General features: G+C 37.4%; 1 pseudogene; it reads right to left on the bottom strand.

The window, feature by feature from the left end:
- The window catches only part of LOC107489441 (pentatricopeptide repeat-containing protein At5g50280, chloroplastic-like), an 11132-nt pseudogene extending 2030 nt beyond the window's left edge, over window positions 1-9102 (bottom strand).
- Between the last annotated feature and the right edge of the window lie 445 nt (window positions 9103-9547).

The following is a 9547-nucleotide window of genomic DNA, read 5'->3' as shown; positions in this document are numbered from 1 at the left end:
CTTGTCTGTGGTATTCCGAGTAGGATTCCGGGATTGAAAGACTGTGACGAGCTTCAAACTCCTGAAGGCTGGGCGTTAGTGACAGACGCAAAAGAATCACTGGATTCTATTCCAACCTGATTGAGAACCGACAGAGGATTAGCTGTGCTGTGACAGAGCATTTGGACCTTTTTCACTAAGAGGATGGGATGTAGCCATTGACAACAGTGATGCCCTACATACAGCTTGCCATGGAAAGGAGTAAGAAGGATTGGATGAATGTAATAAGAAAGTAGAGATTCGGAAGGAACACAGCACCTCCATGCACCTATCTGAAATTCCCACCATTGGATTACATGAGTAACTTTATCTTTATTTCCTGTTTATTTTATTTATCTTTTGAATATCTAATCCAATCAAATTTGATTTTTGAAATTCCATAATCAATTATTATCCGCCTGACTGAGATTTACAAGGTGACCATAGATTGCTTCATACCAACAATCTCTGTGGGATCGACCCTTACTCACGTAAGGTATTACTTGGACGACCCAGTGCACTTGCTGGTTAGTTGTGCGGAGTTGTGACTAAGTGTAATTCACGTGTGAGAGCTACCAAATTATTGGAGCCATTGTTGATGATCACAATTCTGTGCACCATGTTTTTGGCGCCGTTGCCGGGGATTGTTCAAGTATGGACAACTGACGGTTCATCTTGTTGCTCAGATTAGGTAATTTTCTTATTATTTTCTTTTCAAAAAGTTTTCAAAAATATTTTTCAAAATTTTTCCCTTTGTTTTCGAAAATTATTCCAAAATTTTTTAAGAATGAATTCTAGTGTTTCATGAAACATGTTTTAGCTTTGCTGGCTATTAAGTCATGTCTAACTCATAGGATTTTGATTGAGGACTATGAATTCATTACTTCCTTTTTTTCCAAAATATGTTTTCAAAAAATTTAGTAAGAAAATCCAAAAAAATTAATAAAATCATAAAAACCAAAAATATTTTGTGTTTCTTGTTTGAGTCTTGAGTCAATTTTTAAGTTTGGTGTCAATTGCATACTCATATTGTTCTTGCATTTTTTTCGAAAAATTCATGCATTCATGGTGTTCTTCATGATCTTTAAGTTGTTCTTGGTAAGTCTTCTTGTTTGATCTTGATGTTTTCTTGTTTTGTATTTTTTGTTGTTTATCATAGGCATTTTTCGTTTGTTAGAGTCCAAGTATTAAAGATTTCTAAGATTGGTGTCTTGCATGTTTTCTTTGAATCAAAAATTTTTCAAAAATATGTTCTTGATGTTCATCATGATCTTCAAAGTGTTCTTGGTGTTCATCTTGACATTCATAGTGTTCTTGCATGCATCATGTGTTTTGATATTTTTCTTAATTTTATTTCAAATTTTCGAAATTACACTAACAATTAATGTGATTGATTCAAAAATTTGAAGTTTGTTACTTTTTTGTTAAGAAAGGTTCAATCTTTAAATTCTAGAATCATATCTTTTAGTTTCTTGTTAATTAAGTAATTAATTTTAATTTTAAAAATTAAATCTTTTTCAATCCTATCTTTTTATCATATCTTCTTATCTTATCTTTTTATCATATCTTTTTCAAAATTTATCTTTTTCAAAAATTTAATTTCAAAATATCTTATCTAACTTCTTATCTTCTTATCTTTTCAAATTTGATTTTAATATCTCTTCCAACTAATTATTTAACTTTTTGTTTGTTTCTTATCTTTTTCAAAACCACCTAACAACTTTTCTCTCTCTAATTTTCGAAAATATCTCATCTCTTTTTCAAAAAATTCCTTTTAATTAACTAATTGTTTTAAATTTTAATTTTAATTCTATCTCATCTTTAATTTTCGAAAATCATGAACTCCTTTTCAAAATTAATTTTCGAATTCTCTCTCTCATCTTCTTCTATTTATTTATTCATTTACTAACACTTCTCTTCACCTCTCTTCATCTCCAATCACTGCCTTTATCCTTACCCTTGTGTTTGGATTCTCCTTTCTTTATTCTTTTCTTCTTCTACTAATAATAAGGATCCTCTTTACTGTGACATTGAGGATTCCTCTTCTTTTCTTGTTCTCTTCTCTTTCATATGAGCAGGAACAAGGAAAAAGACACTCTTGTTGAAGCTGATCCTGAACCTGAAAGGACTCTGAAGAGGAAACTAAGAGAAGCTAAATTACAACAATCCAGAGGCAACCTTTCTGAAATTTTTGAACAAGAGAAGTAGATGGCAGCCGAACCCAACAACAATAATGCAAGGAGGATGCTTGGTGATTTTATTAAACCCACGTCTAAGTTTGATGGAAGAAGCATCTCAATTCCTACCATTGGAGCAAACAACTTTGAGCTGAAACCTCAACTAGTTGCTCTAATGCAACAAAACTGCAAGTTTCATGGACTTCCATCAGAAGATCCCTATCAGTTTTTAACTGAGTTCTTGCAGATCTATGAGACTGTAAAGAAGAATGGAGTAAATCTTGAAGTCTACAGGCTCATGCTTTTTCCTTTTGCTGTAAGAGACAGAGCTAGAACATGGTTGGACTCTCAACCCAAAGATAGCCTGGACTCCTGGGATAAGCTGGTCACGGACTTCTTGGATAAATTCTTTCTTCTTCAAAAGCTGAGCAAGCTTAGAGTGGATGTTCAGACCTTCAAGAAAAAAGATGGTGAATCCCTCTATGAAGCTTGGGAAAGATACAAGCAGATAACCAAAAAGTGTCATTCTGACATGTTTTCAGAGTGGACCATATTAGATATATTCTATTATGGTCTATCTGAGTTTTTCAAAATGTCATTGGACCATTCTACAGGTGGATCCATTCACCTAAAGAAAATGCTTGTAGAAGCTCAAGAACTTATTGACATGGTTGCAAATAACCAATTCATGTACATTTCTGAGAGAAATTCCGTGAATAATGGGATGCCTCAGAGGAAGGGAATTCTTGAAATTGATGCTCTGAATGCCATATTGGCTCAGAACAAAGTGTTGACTCAGCAAGTCAACATGATTTCTCAAAGTCTGAATGGATGGCAAAATGCATCCAACAGTACTAAAGAGGCAGCCTCTGAAGAAGCTTATGATCCTGAAAACCCTGCAATGGCTGAGGTAAATTACATAGGTGAACCTTATGCAAACACCTATAATTCATCATGGAGAAATCATCTGAATTTCTCATGGAAGGATCAACAAAAGCCTCAACAAGGCTTTAATAATGGTGAAAGAAACAGGTTTAGCAATAACAAGCCTTTTCCATCATCTTCTCAGCAACAGACAGAGAATTCTGAGCAGAGCCCCTCTAATTTAGCAAACTTAGTCTCTGATCTGTCAAAGGCCACTTTAAGTTTCATGAGTGAGACAAGATCCTCCATTAGAAATTTGGAGGCACAAGTGGGCTAGCTGAGTAAGGAAGTAACTGAAACTCATCCCAGTATTCTCCCAAGCAATACAGAAGAGAATCCAAAAGGAGAGTGCAAGGCCATTGATGTAATCAATATGGCCGAATGCACAAGGGAGGAAAAGGACGAAAATCCTAGTGAGGAAGACCTCCTGGGACGTCTCTCAAACAAGAAAGAGTTCTTTGTTGAGGACCTAAAGGAATCTGAGGCTCATATAGAGACCATAGAGATTCCACTAAATCTCCTTCTGCCATTCATGAGCTCTGAAGACTATTCTTCCTCTGAAGAGGATGAAGATGTGACTGAAGAGCAAGTTGCTCAATATCTAGGAGCCATCATAAAGCTAAATGCCAAGTTATTTGGTAATGAGAGAAAGCATGAAAAGCTTCTCTCAATACAGAGTCATATAAAGCCCCTACATTCAAACTCTAAGTTTGGTGTTGAGAAGACCCCACATTCAAACTCTAAGTTTGGTGTTGGGAGGCCCTCATCATGCTCTGAACATCTGTGAGGCTCCATGAGGGCCCACTGTCAAGCTAGTAATATTAAAAGAGTGCTTATTGGGAGGCAACCTAATTTTTATTTATCTAATTTTATTTTTATTTTATTGTTATTTTATGTTTTATTAGGTTCTTGATCATGTGGACTCACAAAAAAATATTAAAATTAAAAACAGAATCAAAAACAGCAAAAGAAAAATCACACCTTGGAGGAAGGACCTACTGGCGTTTAAACGCTAGTAAGGAGAATCTGGCTGGCGTTCAATGCCAGAACAGAGCATGGAGCTGGAGCTGGCGCTGAACGCCAGAAACAATCATGGAACTGGCGTTCAAGACCAGAAACATGCTGCAGTTGGGCGTTGAACGCCCAGAACATGCATCACCTCGGCGTTTAAACGCCAGAATTGCATGCAAAGGCATTGTACATGCCTAATTGGTGCAGGGATGTAAATCCTTGACACCTCAGGATATGTGGACCCCACAGGATCATCTCAGGATCTACGGACCTCACAGGATCCCCACCTACCTTACCCTCTTTCTCTCCAATCACGGTCATCCCTTCTGTTTTTCACCACTCACATCCATCCATCTCTTCCCCACCCAAACTCACCCTACATAGCCGAATACACACCTCTCTCCCTCTCCTCCATATCTTCTTCTTCTTCTTCTTCTATTCTTTCTTCTTTTGCTCGAGGGCGAGCAACATTCTAAGTTTGGTGTGGTAAAAGCATAGCTTTTTTGCTTTTCCATAACCATTGATGGCACCTAAAGCCAGAGAAACCTCAAAAAAAAAGAAGAAGAAAAATGGAAGATAATTGCTTCCACCTCTGAGTCATGGGAGATGGAGAGATTCATCTCAAGGGTCTATAGCTCAATGGTAGAACATTTGACTGCAAATCAAGAGATCCCTGAGATACCTCAGTGGATACATTTTCCACCACACAATTATTGGGAGCAACTAAAGGATAGGAGCACCAAAATCACTAGGGATCATGCAACAGAAGCAAGGAAGAGACATAGAGAAGCTCAAAGAGTACCATTAGTTCTTCAAGAGGAGGACGCCACCCTCACTAAGGTGGACTCATTCCTTAATCTCCTTGTTCTTACATCTGTTTTTCGATTTTTATGCTTTATGTTTGTTTATGTTTTGTGTCTCTACTTCATGATCATTAGTATTTAGTAACTATGTCTTAAAGCTATAAATAAATTCGATAAATCCTTCACCTCTCTTAAACGAAAAATGTTTTTAAATCAAAAGAACAAGAAGTACGTAAATTTTGAATTTATCCTTGAATTTAGTTTAATTATATTGATGTGGTGACAATACTATTTGTTCTCTGAATGAATGCTTAAACAGTGCATATTTTTTATCTTGTTGTTTATGAATGTTAAAATTATTGGCTCTTGAAAGAATGATGAATAAGAGAAATGTTATTGATGATCTGAAAAATCATGAAATTGATTCTTGAAGCAAGAAAAAGCAGTGAAAAACAAAAGCTTGCGAAAAAAAAATTTAGAAAGAAAAAGAAAAAGCAAGCAGAAAAAGCCAATAGCGCTTAAACCCAAAAGGCAAGGGTAAAAAGGATCCAAGGCTTTGAGCATCAATGGATAGGAGGGCCTAAGGAAATAAAATCCAGGCCTAAGTGGCTAAATCAAGCTGTCCATAACCATGTGCTTGTGGCATGCAGGTCCAAGTGAAAAGCTTGAGACTGAGTGGTTAAAGTCGTGATCCAAAGCAAAAAGAGTGTGCTTAAGAGCTCTGAACACCTCTAACTGGGGACTCTAGCAAAGCTGAGTCACAATCTGAAAAGGTTCACCCAGTCATGTTTCTGTGGCATTTATGTATCCGGTGGTAATATTGGAAAACAAAGTGCTTAGAGCCACGGCCAAGACTCATAAAAGTAGCTGTGTTCAAGAATCAACATACTTAACTAGGAGAATCAATAACACTATCCGAAATTCTAAGTTCCTAAAGAAGCCAATCATTCTAAACTTCAAGGGAGAAAGTGAGATGCCAAAACTGTTCAGAAGCAAAAAGCTACAAGTCCCGCTCATCTAATTAGAATTAATATTCATTGATATTTTGGAATTTATAGCATATTATCTTCTTTTTATCCTAATTGATTTTCAGTTGCTTGGGGACAAGCAACAATTTAAGTTTGGTGTTGTGATGAGCGGATAATTTGTACGCTTTTTGGCATTGTTTTTAGGTAGTTTTTAGTATGATCTAGTTACTTTTAGGGATGTTTTCATTAGTTTTTATGCTAAATTCACATTTCTGGACTTTACTATGAGTTTGTGTATTTTTCTGTGATTTCAGATATTTTCTGGCTGAAATTGAGGGACCTGAGCAAAACTCTGAGAAGGAAGCTGACAAAGGAAGCTGACCTCCCTGCACTCGAAAGAAATTTTCTGGAGCTACAGAATTCCGAATGGCGCGCCCTCAACAGCTTTAGAAATTAGACATCCAGAGCTTTCCAGCAATATATAACAGTTCATACTTTATTCGAGATTTGACGACGTAAACTGGCGCTCAACGCCAGCTCCATGTTGCTGTCTGGAGTCAAACGCCAGAAACACGTCACGAACCAGAGTTGAACGCCCAAAACACGTTACAACTTGGCGTTCAACTCCAAGATAAGCCTCAGCTCGTGGATAAATCAAGCTCAGCCCAAACATACACCAAGTGGGCCCTGGAAGTGGATTTATGCATCAATTACTTACTGCTGTAAACCCTAGTAACTAGTCTAGTATAAATAGGATAGTTTACTATTGTATTAGACATCTTGGGATGTTTAGTTCTCAGATCATGGGGGCTGGCCAGTTGGCCATGCCTGAACCTTCATCACTTATGTATTTTCAACGGTGGAGTTTCTACACACCATAGATTAAGGGTGTGGAGCTCTGCTGTACCTCAAGTTTTAATGCAATTACTATTATTTTCTATCCAATTCGATTTATTCCTGTTCTAAGATATTCGTTGCACTTCAAACTTGATGAATGTGATGATCCATGACACTCATCATCATTCTCACCTATGAACGCGCGTGATTGACAACCACTTCCGTTCTACCTTAGACCGGGCGCATATCTCTTGGATTCCTTAATCAGAATCTTCGTGGTATAAGCTAGAATTGATGGTCGGAAGGAACACAACACCTCCATGCACCTATCTGAAATTCCCACCATTGGATTACATGAGTAACTTTATCTTTATTTCCTGTTTATTTTATTTATCTTTTGAATATCTAATCCAATCATATTTGATTTTCGAAATTCCATAATCAATTATTATCCGCCTGACTGAGATTTTCAAGGTGACCATAGATTGCTTCATACCAACAATCTCCGTGGGATCGACCCTTACTCACGTAAGGTATTACTTGGACGACCCAGTGCACTTGCTGGTTAGTTGTGCAGAGTTGTGACTAAGTGTAATTCACGTGTGAGAGCTACCAAATTATTGGAGCCATTGTTGATGATCACAATTCCGTGCACCATATGCCAACTTTCTTCATCTTTAAGAATGCATCGGCGGCCATGTCACACATCTTTTTCTGCTTCCCGTATCTGCTAATTAGACAAGTATATGATTTCACATTTGGCTTTAAGCCAACATCCTGCATGTCTTCCAGAAGCTTTTCCACAATCTTCGGCTGCATTCTTCTGCTGTATGCATGCATTAGAATGTTGAAGGTAGCCTCAATTGGCTTAATCCCTTTAGATTTCATCTCAACAAAAAGACCTTCAGCTTCTTCTACATAATTGGATTTACAATATGCATCCATCAGAGTGTTATACACAATTGCATTTGGAGAGATCCCCTTCTTCTCCATTTCGATTTGGATGATGAGAGCTTCATTCACTAGACCCTCAACACAAAATGACTTTATTAATGCACCTAAAACTTTTTCAGACCATTGGACCCCTTTTTTGTTCATTTTCTCAAAAAACTGTCATGCATCTTTCGCACTATGGCCAAGTGTTCTCATAAGGACAATCATAATAGAACATGTAACATGATCTAGTCGAATATTTTCAGTTTCCATTACCTCGTACACTTTCCAAGCATCTTCATACCTAACAAGAGTCAGATTATCTTAGTTCTTGTGCAATAATGTCATAAAGTTTCAATAAAGTTTATCGTTTTTTATAGGCTGCTTCATAACAAACTAACAAAATATACCTATGAGGCTAAAAACAGAACAATCCTACAGGTTGAAGGACTTCAACGTGCCATAAATGAAAAACGGAATTGGAATGAAGACACTTAGCCCTCACTGGAATAACCAACATCTTGCTGAATCATCAACAAGGTAATGATCAAACAAAGAAAAAAAGTTTCATAAATTTTATTTCGAGCAATTTCAAGAACCCATATTAAAATACAGCAACATTTAAAAAATAAAAAAATAAAAACTATATGAAAATAATATATTTTGCCAGAATTGCAGCTCAAAGATGCTGCATTAAGTCATTTCTAATGTAATACATACTAACAATATTGATCATTATGCTTCAAAAGGTGAAATATCAACAACAAAACTTTTATCCCACTGAGTGGAGCCGGCTACAAGGATTAAATGTCACCACATTGCTGTCATGTCATATATGTGTCTACCCCATCCATACTCAAAACAACAAGCGTCTAATTTTCAATTTAAGCAAGAATAACAAGTATTTGATTTGCATCTTTTTTACATACACTAATCTTCCTGAGTGACAAACAAATTACATTAAAAAAGGGTCAAGAATTATGCACCTGCCACCATCCAGAAGGCCTGAAATTGCAGCATTATAAACATGAACATCTTTGACTCTATTGTGAATGGCAAGTTCCTGAACAAAACCATCAACTTATCACCCATCCTCGCCCGCCCCAATGCCGAGAACAACACAGTACACGAGCGCGGTGTAATAAGCGAAGGCTCTTGAGACCTCATCCACTGAAAGAAGTACAAGCAACATAATATAAGCTTCTCCTCCTCAAGAACTTCAAGAACCTTTCAGCAATCTTCCTCACTGACCCTCCCTTCAAAGCCTTTGTCCAATGCCTCTTCAAGTGTCAAATTCTCAGGGAGGTTCCTTGCCAGATGAACAATTTCTCCAACAATGCCCTGTGGGAGTTCCTTCTTCCACCCGATTTTGTTGTCTTCACCTTCTTCTTCCTCAATACTAATTGGGGGTTGGTGTAGAGATTGGTGCATCGTAGGAAGAAGAAGAAGAAGAAGCGGAGAGGGAAAGTGAGGTAGTTGGGATATTGGACGGTTGAATGAGAAAGGAAGGTTTGAAAAGAGAAGGAAGGTGAAGAAGGTAAGTGGTGAAGGAGCTACAAGGTGTCACTCTCAGGTTCAGAGTCAGACTTCCCATCATTCTCTTTCTCTGCGCAAACGGATTTTTATTCCACTATCAAACTTTTCATGTATTTCTGAATTGTGAAAGAAATTCATGCTACCATTCATCCTTCCTATGTCATTATTCCTGCAATTTTATGGTTGAGAAATGAACCAAGAGGGAGCAAAGTACCGCCAGAGAAAGAAGCGCTGATCACGATGGCGCTTGGAACAAACAATGTGGAGAGAAGAGACATCGTGCTTGGGATGACAGCACTGGCCGTAACCAAGAGAGAGGCCACAGCGGCGGTAAAGCACA

The sequence above is a fragment of the Arachis duranensis genome, chromosome 5, assembly GCF_000817695.3.
Source record: "Arachis duranensis cultivar V14167 chromosome 5, aradu.V14167.gnm2.J7QH, whole genome shotgun sequence".
In the NCBI taxonomy this organism is placed as follows: domain Eukaryota; kingdom Viridiplantae; phylum Streptophyta; class Magnoliopsida; order Fabales; family Fabaceae; genus Arachis; species Arachis duranensis.
This window is presented reverse-complemented; position numbering and strand designations above follow the sequence as displayed.